This window comes from Palaemon carinicauda, unplaced genomic scaffold (genome assembly GCF_036898095.1).
Source record: "Palaemon carinicauda isolate YSFRI2023 unplaced genomic scaffold, ASM3689809v2 scaffold101, whole genome shotgun sequence".
Classification (NCBI taxonomy): Eukaryota; Metazoa; Arthropoda; class Malacostraca; order Decapoda; family Palaemonidae; genus Palaemon; species Palaemon carinicauda.
The window spans coordinates 185,001-199,041 of record NW_027168494.1 but is presented as its reverse complement, the minus strand read 5'-3'; the positions used below and the strand labels follow the sequence as shown (position 1 = coordinate 199,041).

General features: G+C 48.1%; 1 long non-coding RNA gene across 1 annotated transcript in view; it reads right to left on the bottom strand.

The window, feature by feature from the left end:
- Positions 1-3,158: 3,158 nt before the first annotated feature.
- The window catches only part of LOC137635203 (uncharacterized), a 13,434-nt gene continuing 2,551 nt past the window's right edge, over positions 3,159-14,041 (bottom strand). The window contains exons 2-3 of the long non-coding RNA XR_011042612.1: positions 12,889-13,085; positions 3,159-3,489 (exon numbers count right to left, since the gene is read on the bottom strand). This is a non-coding gene — a long non-coding RNA (uncharacterized lncRNA). The remainder of the gene's footprint in view (positions 3,490-12,888; positions 13,086-14,041) is intronic.

Sequence of the window (14,041 nt, the reverse complement as noted above, 5' to 3'; positions counted from 1 at the left end):
AGCGGAAACAACCGCTCTCCATCCGAGCCAAAAGTGAGCTAAATCACCAGTGTGAGTGGGAGTGGTAGCAATCTACCACCCCTAACCCCCGATAACTAGTGGTGTGGGTAGTTAACTCTCGCTAAATTTTAATGGCTCGTCATTTTAGCTCGCCAAAGTTAAACTCCAAATAAATAGTGTGGTTTGTATTCCAGTTACGAAACAAATGACATTCGTAAATAATTTGTAGTTTTCCCTAACTACTAATACATACCTGTATTTATTTATATATAGATATAGCTTTTGGCGGAGAACCTGTAATAAAACAAGAATTACAATGATTTAAATCAGCTGAAAAATAATCACTAATAGGGAGAACCACTTATCTTCCGAAGCGAAGTGTTCCCCACGAGGGAAGCTGAAAAGTTAAAATTAAAAACAATTATAATTTCAATTAAATAATTGAAAAAAAAACTATCGGAAGGGCAACCTAACCCGCGAACGGGAAAGGTGCTCCCCCCGTTAGTAGACTGTCGGAGGTCCATGAAAGGTGAACGGTCATGAGAAGAGAAAGACCGTAGTCAATCTCTGAGAGGAAACACTTTCTTCGCTCAGTAATCCATGTTCCTGTGGAAAGAAGGAAAGGCGAAGACAATGACAGTTGAACGAGGAGGGTCCAAAGGATGACGATTCCCCTGCGGCGGCAGCCGAGCCAACGGTAGTTATATGACAACGGGAAGACCGATGGAAAAGGGGAGAGAGGTTGGAAGGGAAGGTTTCCTGGCCTTGCGCAAGTCTTGAGAACCTGTCGTATATGTATCACATGTATAGCTCAAACACTGAAAAGGAAACTTACAACATTTCAATACATATATATATAGATAAACAATAAGAATGTTTTATTTTATATATATATATATATATATATATATATATATATATATATATATATATATCTCGGGAAAAGTAAGTTAAAATAAAAAATTAATGGCAGTCCAGAATAGGCAAGGAGGAAGAGCAGAAACAACCACTCTCCAACCAAGCCAAAAGTGAGCTAAATCACCAGTGGGTGAGTGGGAGTGGTAGCAAGCTACCACCCCTAACCCCCGCTAACTAGTGGTGTGGGTAGTTAACCCTCGCTAAATTTTAATGGCTCGTCATTTAAGCTCCGCCGAGAGTATAACTCCAAATAAATAGCGTGGTTTGTATTCCAGTTACGAAAGAAATGACATTCCTAAATAATTTGTATTTTTCCCTAATACAAACCTGTAGTTATTTATATATTTATATAGCTTTTGGTGGAGAGAACCTGTAATAAAACAAGAATTACAATAATTTAAATCAGCTGAAAAATAATCACTAATAGGGAGAACCACTTATCCTCCGATGGGAAGTGTTCCCCACGGAGAAGCTGAAACGTTAAAATTAAAAACAATTATATTTTCACTTTAAAATAATTGACAAAAACTATCGGAAGCGCAACCCAACCCAAGAACGGGAAAGGTGCTCCCCCCGTTAGTAGATTGTCGGAGGTCCATGAAAGGTGAACGGTCTTGAGAAGAGAAAGACCGTAGTCAATCTCTGAGAGGAAAAACACTCTTCGCTCAGTAATCCATGTTTCCTGTAGAAAGAGGGAAAGGCGAAGACAAAACAGTTGAACGAGGAGGGTCCAAACGATGACGATTCCCCTGCGGCGGCAGCCGAGCCAACAGTAGTTATATGACGACGGGAAGACCGATGGACAAGGGGAGAGAGGTTGGAAGGGAAGGTTTCCTGGCCTTGCGCAAGTCTTGAGAACCTGTCATATATGTATCACACATATAGCATAAACACTGAAAAGGAAACTTAAAACATTTCAATACATATATATATACATAAACAATAAGAATTTATTATATATATATATATATATATATATATATATATATATATATGTATACTGTATACTATATATAAGGAAAATTAAGTTTAAAGAAAAAATTGTTAGCAGTCCAGAATATGCGAGGAGGAAGAGCGGAAACAACCGCTCTCCATCCGAGCCATAAGTGAGCTAAATCACCAGTGTGTGAGTGGGAGTGGTAGCAAGCTACCACCCCTAATCCCCCCTAACTAGTGGTGTTTGTAGTTAACCCTCGCTAAATTTTAATGGCTCGTCATTTCAGCTCCGCCGAAAGTATGACTCAAAATAAATAGCGTGGTTTGTATTCCAATTACGAAGCAAATGACATTCCTAAATAATTTGTATTTTTCCCTAACTAATACAAACCTGTGGTTATTTATATATTTATATAGCTTTTGGTGGAGAGAACCTGTAATAAAACAAGAATTATAATTATTTAAATCACCTAAAAAATATTCACTAATAGGGAGAACCACTTATCCTCCGATGGGAAGTGTTCCCCACGAAGATCAAGCTGAAACGTTAAAATTAAAAACAATTATAATTTCAATTAAATAATTGACGAAAACTATCTGAAGCGCAACCTAACCCGCGAAAGGGAAAGGTGCTCCCCCCGTTAGTAGACTGTCGGAGGTCCATGAAAGGTGAACGTTCTTGAGAAGAGAAAGACCGTAGTCAATCTCTGAGAGGAAACCCTCTCTTCGCTCAGTAATCCGTTTCCTGTAGAAAGAGGGAAAGGCGAGGACAACAGCAGTTGAACGAGGAGGGTCCAAACGATGACGATTCCCCTGCGGCGGCAGCCGAGCCAACGGTAGTTATATGCTGACAGGAAGACCGATGGACAAGGGAGGACAGGTTGGAAGGGAAGGTTCCTTGACCTTGCGCAAGTGTCTTGAGAATCTGCCGTATATGTATCAAATGTATAGCACAAACACATAAAAGGGAACTTACAACATTTCAATATATATATATATATATATATATATATATATATATATATACATTAAAAATAAGAATGTTTTATTATAAATATATTAAAATTAAGTTAAAAGAAAAAATGTCAGTCCAGAATAGGCGAGGAGGTAGAGCGGAAACAACCGCTCTCCATCCGAGCCAAAAGTGAGCTAAACCACCTGTGTGAGAGTGGGAGTGGTAGCAAGCTACCACCCCTAACCCCCGATAACTAGTGGTGTGGGTAGTTAACCCTCGCTAAATTTTAATGGCTCGTCATTTCAGCTCCACCGGAAGTATAACTCCAAATAAATAGCGTGGTTTGTATTCCAGTTACGAAACAAATCACATTTGTAAATAACTTGTATTTTTCCCTAATACAAACATGTAATTATTTATATATAGATATAGCTTTTGGCAAAGTTGAAAGGTAGTCGCCAATTAGACTTTTGGAGCGAGGTGGCAACCTTACCCATAGCTTTGGTACCAGTCACCTGTAAATATTACCATGGAGGGATTTACTAGTCACCTTTTTTTGGGGGCTGGTAGAGATCAGACGTACCTTTTTAAAATTCGCTGAAGTATATGATCTGTGCCAGCCTCATTACGGTATTAGCCCCCTTCCCGTGTCAGCCTCGTCCCCCTGCTATAAAACAAACCTGAAAAATATGAACCTGTTATTAAAAGATTCTTGAATCCTTTTGAGTAGTTATATTGGCGAGAACATTGGAATGGCAAAGTCTATTAATTGCTATTCCATCACTAATAAACTAGAATTAAATGCGAATGACATGGCTAATGTTAGCGTGCGCAGCTCAACATTACCGCTTGCCAGTACATACGTTCTTGGTGTTTTTGTTTTCTGGTGAGCTCGGAACAAGTCCCATTATATTTAAACATATTGACAGAAAACATGTTTTCCTCTAGTAAATAAAAGTGATTTAACCGGTTTTCACCTAAATTTCAACCGCAACAACAACAACAACCAGTTCGGCTACTTGAAGTTAGTCGAACTGGTGGTTCTGCTTGTTTGCGGTTAAAATAAAGGTCAAATTCGGTAAAATCATGTTATTTACTACAGGAAAACATATATTTTCTGTTCGAAATGATACCATACGTTCTTGAGGTTTTTGTTTTCTGGTGAGCTCAGAACAAGTCCCATTATATTTAAACATTTTGACAGAAAATGACAAATTCGAAGATAATTTGTATTTTTCCTAACCATACAAACCTTAGCTATTTACAAAGGGTTATTACTTTTAGCGTAGCTGAAATGGCGAGCCATTAGAATTTAACGAGGGTGTATTACCCCCGCGCTAGTTAGCGGGGGGGTAGGGGAGTGGTAGCTAGCTACCCCTCCTCCCCCTCACACACAGGTGAATACTCACTTTCACTTAGAGGTAGGACTTGTCTTGGGGGACAGGGCTGGCGGGCAAATATGTGTAAATAGCTAAGGTTTGTATGGTTAGGAAAAATACAAATTATCTTCGAATTTGTCATTTGTTCCGTAACCGAAATACAAACCACGCTATTTACAAAGGGTGACTTATCCCTTAGGAAGGGTGGAAAGTCCCCAGCCATACTGGCTTTGGCTTTACCCGGGGACTCAGAATCCGAGTGAGTCGCACTCGAGAAAAGGAGTCCCTGCACCTCACAAGTTCCTTGCACCGCAAGGAACCATGTGGCCTACGTAAGCTTGTGTGTGAAGGAAGAAGTGTGACCCGTCTTAGGCAGTTGACCTGGAGTTCCAGAAGGAACTCTGGGTTAAGACGTTCCCAATACCACCTCGTCAGGGTATGGGGGACGCGACAGTATTGATTCAATACTCGGAACACAAGGAAGCATGGTTTACCTGCAGAGGTTCGAGGTCAGCTATGCAGAGACCAGGATGCTGCTTCCCCGTAGAGGGGATGATGAAGAAAGAAGTAAGGGCCAGACATACTTCTTTCGTTCATGCAGACTAAAACCTGATAACAATGCCCTCAACCTTCTGCTACCTGTCCAAAAAGGAGCCTGAGGTTAGACCAGCTGTTGTGTAGCCACCACAGAGCGATAGAAAACGTATCGAGACTCCTGTGGGTCACGCCCTGCAGGAAGCGGGCTGCGAAGGTCATCAGACGCTTCCAGACTCCAGCTTGTAGCACCTGCGTCACAGAGTAGTATTACTCGAAGGCGAGGGACGTTGCGATGTATCCAACATCGTGCTGTAGGGCGACGTGACGGGGGAGGGTCTGAAGACAGGTCGAGATGAATGTCCTTGAGTCCGGGCTGAAGAGGTATACTGGTGACTCTCCCCCCATGTCCTCCTTGTGTTCCCAAATCGGCTGCAACTGAGGCCAAACTGCAGCTGTTCCCAGCGCTAACCTCTCGATTCCTGTACTGGCAAGAAAGAGAAGGTCTTGGGACATCAGACACAGAATGGAGACTCAAAATCTTGAATGAATCGGACCGAAGGGTCGGGACCCTCAGATTCTGAGTCTAGCCAACAACTCAGGAGCGAGCCTGAATGTTGCCTTCCCCTCTTCCTTAGAAAGGGGGGGAGTAGTAAGAGACCAAGAAGATTGCTTACACACTGGCCGTGGCCAGAGTGAGCAGAAGACCCAGGGCGGAATACAATCCGAGGCCTGTCGTAAAAGGGTCTTGAGAAGATCTCTTAAAGGACTAAAAGTCCGAGCCATGCTCCAAGTTGGAGGTCTTCCTCCGACTAGGGCAGGGACGATCGTAGCTTCGCATGAGCGAGGATAGATCCAGCGGGCAGGAAAAAGTTATTCCTTTAAGCCTGAAGGTCAGGGAAAGGCTGAGCGACAGGCTTCATTGCCAAGAGCGGAAAGGAGTTTCCTCCCGCCGAAAGGCAATAAGACCGTTATTGCTGGAGAAGAGGCCTCACGGGAAGAGGTATATCTCCCACGGCACCAACCACCTTAGACTCTTCACTTTGCCTGGGAGACCCCTGTGGATGACTATCGCAGATGACGCGACCTCCGTACCGCGACTGTAGCGGGTTGTCTCTTCTAGAGGAGGAAGCGTAGTGTCTCCAGGCATGAAGCCGAAGCGACGCCCCGGTTCGGGAGAGATGTCGCAGTGTGGTTGCTTGAGTAGTCTGCGCCGTGGGAGAAGCTCTCCCGGGAGTTCCGTCAGGGGAAGCAGAGGGTCCAGAAACCGTTCTGCACATAGTCCCAGTGGAGCTCTCCCATTGAAAGGTTGACAGACAACCTGGTTTTGTTGAGACCCATTGTCCACAGACAAAAAGGAGGGAAGACGCAGGCGTCGAAGTTGTCCCACCATCACCGGAATGCATCTTGCCAGAGTCTCGGGGTCTGAGACTGGGGGGAAAACTAGCGGAAGCTTGAGGTTCCAAGCTGTCGCGATCAGGTCCCCCAGACCAGCACTTGCTGGTTACCCAAGGTCAAAGACCCCTAGGTACACTCTCTCTATGAGGCTCTGCTCGGATAGTCTGAGAGAAACATTCCCCTGCCTGGAATGAGAGAGCCGATGGTGGAATTGAGAGAATCTCAATCATCCCGATATCTCTACTGCAAGATGTGAAGGTGTGAAAATGCGTCCCCTGCTGGTTAGCATGAAGTCGACACGCAACGGGGCGACTTGGCAGGAGCGGTAGGATCTGAAGAGGGGCCAGACTAAGGCCCTTAAGCCTGCCTGAATGATGGAGAGGTATCCTTCAGGTCTTGACCATAGGCCTGGACCGGAACATGCCCCCCCCCCCCCCTTTCCTTTGACGAGTCCGAGAACCGCATCAAGAATGTGGGGAAAGGACGAGAATATCCACTACCATCAAGAGGCTCCATAGGTCAACACCCATTGCAGGTTTAATAGTTCCGCTGGTCCCATAGGGCCAGGGAGTCCGGTTAAACATTGCCTGAAGCCACCGGAACTTGGATCGCCCCACATGGAACTTATCCTGAGGCGACCGTTCGGACTATAAACGGGTCAATGAGGAAAGAAGAACTAGGAAACGTTCCAAGGTAGGGCTGAAAACTCTGCTTGACTGAGAACAGGTACTGCGACTCTCCTCAGTCTTGCCACGGTGAACCGAAAGGAAGGCTCGGAGGATGTGGTAACAGAATCTGGCGTCCCCAGGTGGCCACCCATCCAAGTACCGACGTTGCTTAACCTCGCTGGACGGACGAGAAGCGGGGTTTCCAACGTGGTAAGGCGGTTGACTCAATATCATGGCCAGATACTCCAGATGTTGAGGCAGAGGAAGAGAAGGCTCCAAGCAAAATACCATGAGCCCACACTCATGGTCAGCATTCGGAAGCTTTTCCCGGCGCTGAAGAAGGTCGAAACCCGAGCCTACCGGAGTTGACCAGCCCTCCAAACAGCAGAGGAGGCGGAAGTCTGCACCTGAGCGGCCAAGAGGAAGGCAGGGAGAGTTCTCTGGGGAAACAAACCTGCTATGCCACGGCGGGATAGCCACACTGCATCATAAGCAGGAATACTTGCAGTTTAGGCTGAATTCGACGAGCACCCTGGAAGATGGATGGAATGGAAACTGAAAGTACCCGTCCTTCCGATCCAGGGTTAAAGGAGTCCTGTCGCCTCGTTACCAGTCTGATCGATTCTGCTGGTCTACGCTGGCCGAAGTTTGTTCGACAAACTTGATCAGGGCTGAGAGGTCGACTATGGACATCCCCTCTCAGATCCTTCCTTACAAGAAAGGATCGACTGAGGGGGCCGGGGGTGAAGCCGTCGATGATCCTAAGGAAGACCTTCGCCTAAGGTATGGATCATTCTGCCCAACCGGGCAACTCTGCTGATGCTATGGCATAGAGGTTCAGAGACACTGAATTCGCTGACAGAGACGGCAGGCGCGATATCCTTGGCTACTCACAGAGATTGTGCGGGAATGGGCATCGGGAAGCTGTCATTCGGATGAGTAACCTTAAGCATCCTCCCAGCGAAAAAACCTGCAATCCTAGAGTTCGTGAACTCCTTTTAGGACTATGCCCCCCCGGGGGAGTCTCCCGTGCCATCTGTTCCTGACAGGAGGAAACTACAATTGGACACCTTGTCCCAGTTGTCGTAGCCGATAACTTAGGCCGACGTGGTTGAAAGAAAAGGGAGCTGGAGCCCTGCAGAGTCTGGAAGAAAGCGCCTTGGAGGAGTGAAACCGGAAGTCGATTTACTCCGCACAGCAGATGTTTAAGTCTCTGTCCTTGGGCAAAGACAAAACTCTTCTCAAGGATGGAAGGGTGTCTGAGGTCGTTGACCTCCACAGATGAGACACCCGAAGGAAGCCTTCAGTCAGTGCGTCCAGATGGTACAACATCGAGCTTGTCCGCAAGTAGATACTTAACGACGAAAGGCCAAGGTGCCTGAGCTCGAGAGGAGGAAAGTACCCTTGATCTTCCTGTAGCTTCCTTGAACCAAACCTCGGGCCGTAACCGAGGAGGGAAAGAACCTGGTAAGCTCCCAGAGGAAGAGGTAAGCAGTCACCCCTTGTCCGATGGAGAAATCTTCAACGGAAAGCCCCCCCCGCCAAAAATCCTTCCAGGGCGGGAGAAGGAGAGAGTACTCGTGCAGGAGAGGGGACCCTCGAGACCGACCTCTTGGGAACCAACTTCGCCCTGGGGGAAGTCACCACGAAGTCCACTCCTCTCTTTCTCTTTAGCGTAGGAGAGACAGCCGCTGGTTTGTTACCCTGGCCGGTGAGTGCTGGTTTCATAAACCTCATTAACGCCCGTGCCAGCGGATCAAACCATGTCTGCTGCTCCAAGGACACAGAGTCCGAAATCCTCGCTAAGGTGAAAGGGATCGGGCGATCCTTTGGAGAGGACACGACGGTTCCTGCCTGAAAAGAAGGTGGGAAGAATGCTGTACTGACCTGTCTTCGTCCTGCACTACCAACCTGTGCTTGGATGGAGGTGATCCCGAGTGCCGCCTAGGAGCACGCGTCCCTGCTGCTACCACCGGCTGTGGAATTCGCCGCGAACTATGGTCGCGCGAGGGCGAACGGTCGCGCAAAGGCGAATGGTCGCGCGGGCGCACAGGTGAGTGGTCGCGCGGGCGCGCAGGCGAGCGGTCACGAGGGCGCGCAGGCGAGCGATCGCGCGGGCGCGCAGGCGAGCGATCGCGCGGGCGCGCAGGCGAGCGATCGCGCGGGCGAGCGATCGCGCGGGGCGCGCAGGCGAGCGATCGCGCGGGCGCGCAGGCGAGCGATCGCGCGGGCGCGCAGGCGAATGGGCGTGACGGCGAGGGATCGTGCTGCCGCGTAGGTGAAGAAGATCGCTGGCGGTAAGCGATGGCGAGCAGCATGTGTAGGTGAATGATCGCGTGATAGGGTGCGATGGTGATCAGCATCCGCAAGAGGGCGAGCGTTCAGGGTTGTGCGATGAGGAGCAGCATGCGTAAGCGGGCAATCGTGCAGGGTTGTGCGATGGCGAGCAGCATGCGCAGGTGAATGATCGCGTGAAAGGGTGCGATGGTGATCAGCATCCGCAAGAGGGCGATCGTTCAGGGTGGTGCGATGAGGAGCAGCATGCGTAAGCGGGCAATCGTTCAGGGTTGTGCGATGGCGAGCAGCATGCGTAAGCGGGCAATCGTTCAGGGTTGTGCGATGGCGGGCGATCAGCATCCGCAGTTGAGGGTCGCGCGATGGCGATCAGCATCCGCAGTTGAGGGTCGCGCGATGGCGATCAGCATCCGCAGTTGAGGGTCGCGCGATGGCGATCAGCATCCGCAGTTGAGGGTCGCGCGATGGCGATCAGCATCTGCAGTTGAGGGTCGCGCGATGGCGATCAGCATCCGCAGTTGAGGGTCGCGCGATGGCGATCAGCATCTGCAGTTGAGGGTCGCGCGATGGCGATCAGCATCCGCAGTTGAGGGTCGCGCGATGGCGATCAGCATCTGCAGTTGAGGGTCGCGCGATGGCGATCAGCATCCGCAGTTTGAGGGTCACGCGATGGCGATCAGCATCTGCAGTTGAGGGTCGCGCGATGGCGATCAGCATCCGCAGTTGAGCTAGTAGCTGGCGAACCATGTTCCTTCAGAAGTGTTGGAGAACGTTGGCGTGCCAGCTGTAACACACGTGGGCGATCCGGAGATCGCTGGCGAGCTGACGATCGCTGGCGAGCTAATGATCGCTGACGAGCTGATGATCGCTGACGAGCTGATGATCGTTGACGAGCTGATGATCGCTGACGAGCAGAAGGCTACGCGTGGAAGCCTTCGCAAAGAAGAAGAGTCCTTGACCCCGACCTGAACCGAAGTTCTAGATCGCGAGGGCGAACGTGGGCGCACAGGGCACGTAACAGGAACCGCAGGGAAGATCATCTTGAAAGCGCTGACGAACAGGAGAGCGCTGACGAACAGAAGGGCGCGCAGGGAAACCCTGACACGCAAGGGAAGAACCCCCGTGGGGGCAACCCTTTGCCCCGAAGGGATCGTTGTCCGCCGGGAGACTGATGTCCGTCGGAAGACCGCTGTCCGTCGGGAAGACCGTTGTCCGTCGGGAAGACCGTTGTCCGTCGGGAAGACCGTTGCCCGTCGGAAGACGAGATTAGACTGCTGTCCATCTGCACCAAGACGGAAGATCGAGAAAAAGAAGTTGTAGGCTGCAAACGGAGATTCAAAAAGGCGCCTCAAGCACCCTTATAGGGAGATGAGAGGCCCTTACGACGAGGCGGACGGAGGGCCTTACGGCGAGGGAGGCCAACAGCAACAGCAACAGAAGAAACCTCCGAAGAGGAGTCTCTATGAGTGTACTCTCTCGCGAACGAAAGAGAAACACTTCGTGGAAGAGACTGGTCAGCCAGTGACCTAAAAGGGGCAATCCTCCGAAGAGGAGCTCCTGCAGTTGCCCAGCCCCTTGAGCGAAACTGCAGGTGCGACCGCTCAGCACCAAGAGCATAGTCGCACGAAAAAAAGGCAAGAGAAGAACCCCCCAAAAGAGGAAAAGCTCAAGCCTGGACAGGAAAAAACTTCCCTCGGAAGGAAAGTTATCCGCCCAAGGAGGCAAGCCTCCTGACTGTTCTAAAATGAACTGGAGAGCTGTCCGTCGACACGGGAGTACTACCAGTAGAAGGAGACACGCCCCTGACGACAATACAAGGGGGGGAGGCAGCAACAGCCGAATCCCCAGGACTCAACCAGACAGCTCGCACCGTTGTTATATTACAGAAACGAACTAGATCGGTAACTGTAAAAAAATAAAACAAATAATATTAGTACACATTCATTCCCCCGGGAAGGCTCCGAAGAGGAATCCCGAGGAAAAGGAACAAGAATTACACAACAGGCACGTGCCCTCACAACCACTTACACTCGCGGAAGGAGAGCTGTAACCAAAACAGAATTATAACAATTATAATTATGTAACTATGTAATTATGTAATTTAAAAATGAATGAACACTAAAGAAAAAAACGAAAACCCCGAAAGGAATCGTTCTACAAGCTGAAAAATCAACAACTACAATTAGATTCATAAACTAATTGAGACAAAATGTACGGCGTAGCAACCCCACCCACACGGGAAGGAAGCTACAAGGGCGTAGTAAAACATAGTAAAAGGGTGAACGACCTCAAGAGAGAGAGAGAGAGAGAAAGACCGAAGTCAAACTCGATCGCAACCCATAAAATTAGGCCGTGGTGGCCTAACTGCCGAGGCCTCCACGTAGATATCGTACACTACACACACACATCTGAAAAGGAAACTTACTTATTCTATACTCAAATATATATACAAACATGAAAACATGTTTACATATATATTGAGTAAAAGAAAAGTAAGCGATTAAGTAAAGACAAAACAGACAATGGCTGCCAAGCGAGGACCAAGACAGAGACGTCTGTCACAGTCCGAGCCAAAAGTGAAAGTGAGTATTCACCTGTGTGTGAGGGGGAGGAGGGGTAGCTAGCTACCACTCCCCTACCCCCCCGCTAACTAGCGCGGGGGTAATACACCCTCGTTAAATTCTAATGGCTCGCCATTTCAGCTACGCTAAAAGTAATAACCCTTTGTAAATAGCGTGGTTTGTATTTCGGTTACGGAACAAACATGTTTTCCTCTAGTAAATAACGTGATCTAACCGGTTTTCACCTTAATTTCAACTGCAACAACAACAACACCCAGTACGGCTGCTTGAAGTTGGTCGAACTAGTTATTCTGTTTGTTCGCGGTTAAAATGAAGGTCAAATTCGGTTAAATCACGTTATTTACTACAGGAAAACACACATTTTCTGTTCGAAATGATACCCTATGTACTGATAAGCAGTTATGGCGCCGGGTGGGATTCAACCGAAATATTACAGGTGTAATGGACTGTTTTTCCCCAAGGGGAAAATATGGCCCAGGATAATATCCCTCCCTCTGGTCCAAGATTCCCCCTTTGCTTGGTGGAGGTTACCATTATTTCGAACGGGGGGGGGGGGGGGGGGGGGGGAGACCATTACACCCGGTCATAAAAGTAGGTAATTAAGTTCTTTAATTTTAATGATTTTAAGAGTGCGCAGTTCGACATTACCTCTTGCCAGTACGAGTTTGGGTAAATGTCTAGGAGAAGGCTGCACCCGTTTTTCAAGTATTAACGACGAAAAACGGCAAAAAACCACCAGATGAGGAAATGAATAAAAAAGAAACTAAGACTTAACTCTTACACACAAAATGTAAGCATAAACCTACTACTAAAATTATGGGGGACCCCAGTGGGAAGCGGGGTTTTTGGGTGGGGGGAGGAGGAGAAAAGTGATTTTTCGGGGCACTACCGAACCTAATACAACCACCTAACCTACCCTGGGGGCCCTGTACCCCTACCTAGGCCTACCGGGGGGGGGGGGGGGCCTCCGCCCGCCCTGCGACCCCCACCTCAAGGCCACAGTGATTTTCAGGGCACCATCGAACCCAAGACACCCATCTAACCTAACCTAGGGGCCCTGTACCCCTACCTAGGCCTACCGGGGGGGGGGGGGGGCCTCCGTCCCTCCCCCTTAAGGTCACTACCTAACACATCCATCAAACCAAATCCAAAGTGATGGTACTGCTGTATACATCGTTATACTATCACCATTATAATATACTCCATAAATTAATTAAGCTTACCTTAAACTGTTGGTTGATAAAGATGTGCTGCTGCTTTGAGGAAAACGTGAAGCCGTTGTGATGGTTCCCTGACACGCAACTTAAAAGTAGGAAGTGGCCAGGTACCCGAGGAAGTGTTTTTTCCCCCTACCAAATTTCGGCACTAAATTCTTCACGTCCCGCCACTTCCTCTCCACAGTATTGGTATGAGCCTGTGTCTGGGGATCAACAAAGTGAAGGCTGTGGTTAAAAGTCAAATGCTTAAAACCTTCGGTATGATTACAGTTTCAACCATTATGGGAAATCTATTATATTAATATTTTTCCCGAGTAAAGCAAGTCTTTTGTACTATTTCTGTATATTATCATCTGTCGCAAATGCCTAGTTCTTTATATATCGACGATCAAACTCACGCTACTTATGTCTTCCTCCCAGATTTTTTCTGTCTGTTGTTATTGTTGACTGTGTCTAGTTTTTGCTCAAATGAACCCTGTAAGCACTATAATCCCCAGACAAACTAGTCCACTATGAAGTCTTACACGTTTGGCCGATCACAGCGCCTATCCACTATGACGTCATACATGTTTGGCCAATCATAGCGCGACAATACATTATCTTACCCAGGCATTTCATTTCGTTCTTAGACACGGAGGCCATAGCAAGCACGTCATCTCATGTTGCACAAGAAGTGGAAATTCCATCTTCTTGTCCTGACTGTTTCCTAACTTACAATGAATTTGTTGTAACTTATTCGGGGAATATTGAAAAACTAGTGGATTTGTGCCAAAGAGACAATTTCATTTTACAAAATAAAAATTGTCCTGCATGTCAAGGAACCTTCGCAACGGCTTCACGTTTTCCTCAAAGCACCAGCACATCTTTATGAATCAACAGTTTAAGGTAAGCTTCATTAATTTATAGAGTATATTATAATGGTGATAGTATAACGATGTATACAGCAGTACCATTACTTAGGATTTGGTTTGATGGATGTGTTAGGTAGTGGCCGTAAGGGGGGGGGGGGTCGCAGGGGCTAGGCCTAGGTAGGGGTACAGGTCCCTAGGTTAGGTGGTTGTATTAGGTTCGGTAGTGTCCCGAAAATCACTGTGGCCTTAAGGGAGGGTCGCAGTGGGGGCGGATCCCCACCGGTAGGCCTAGGTAGGGGTACAGGGCC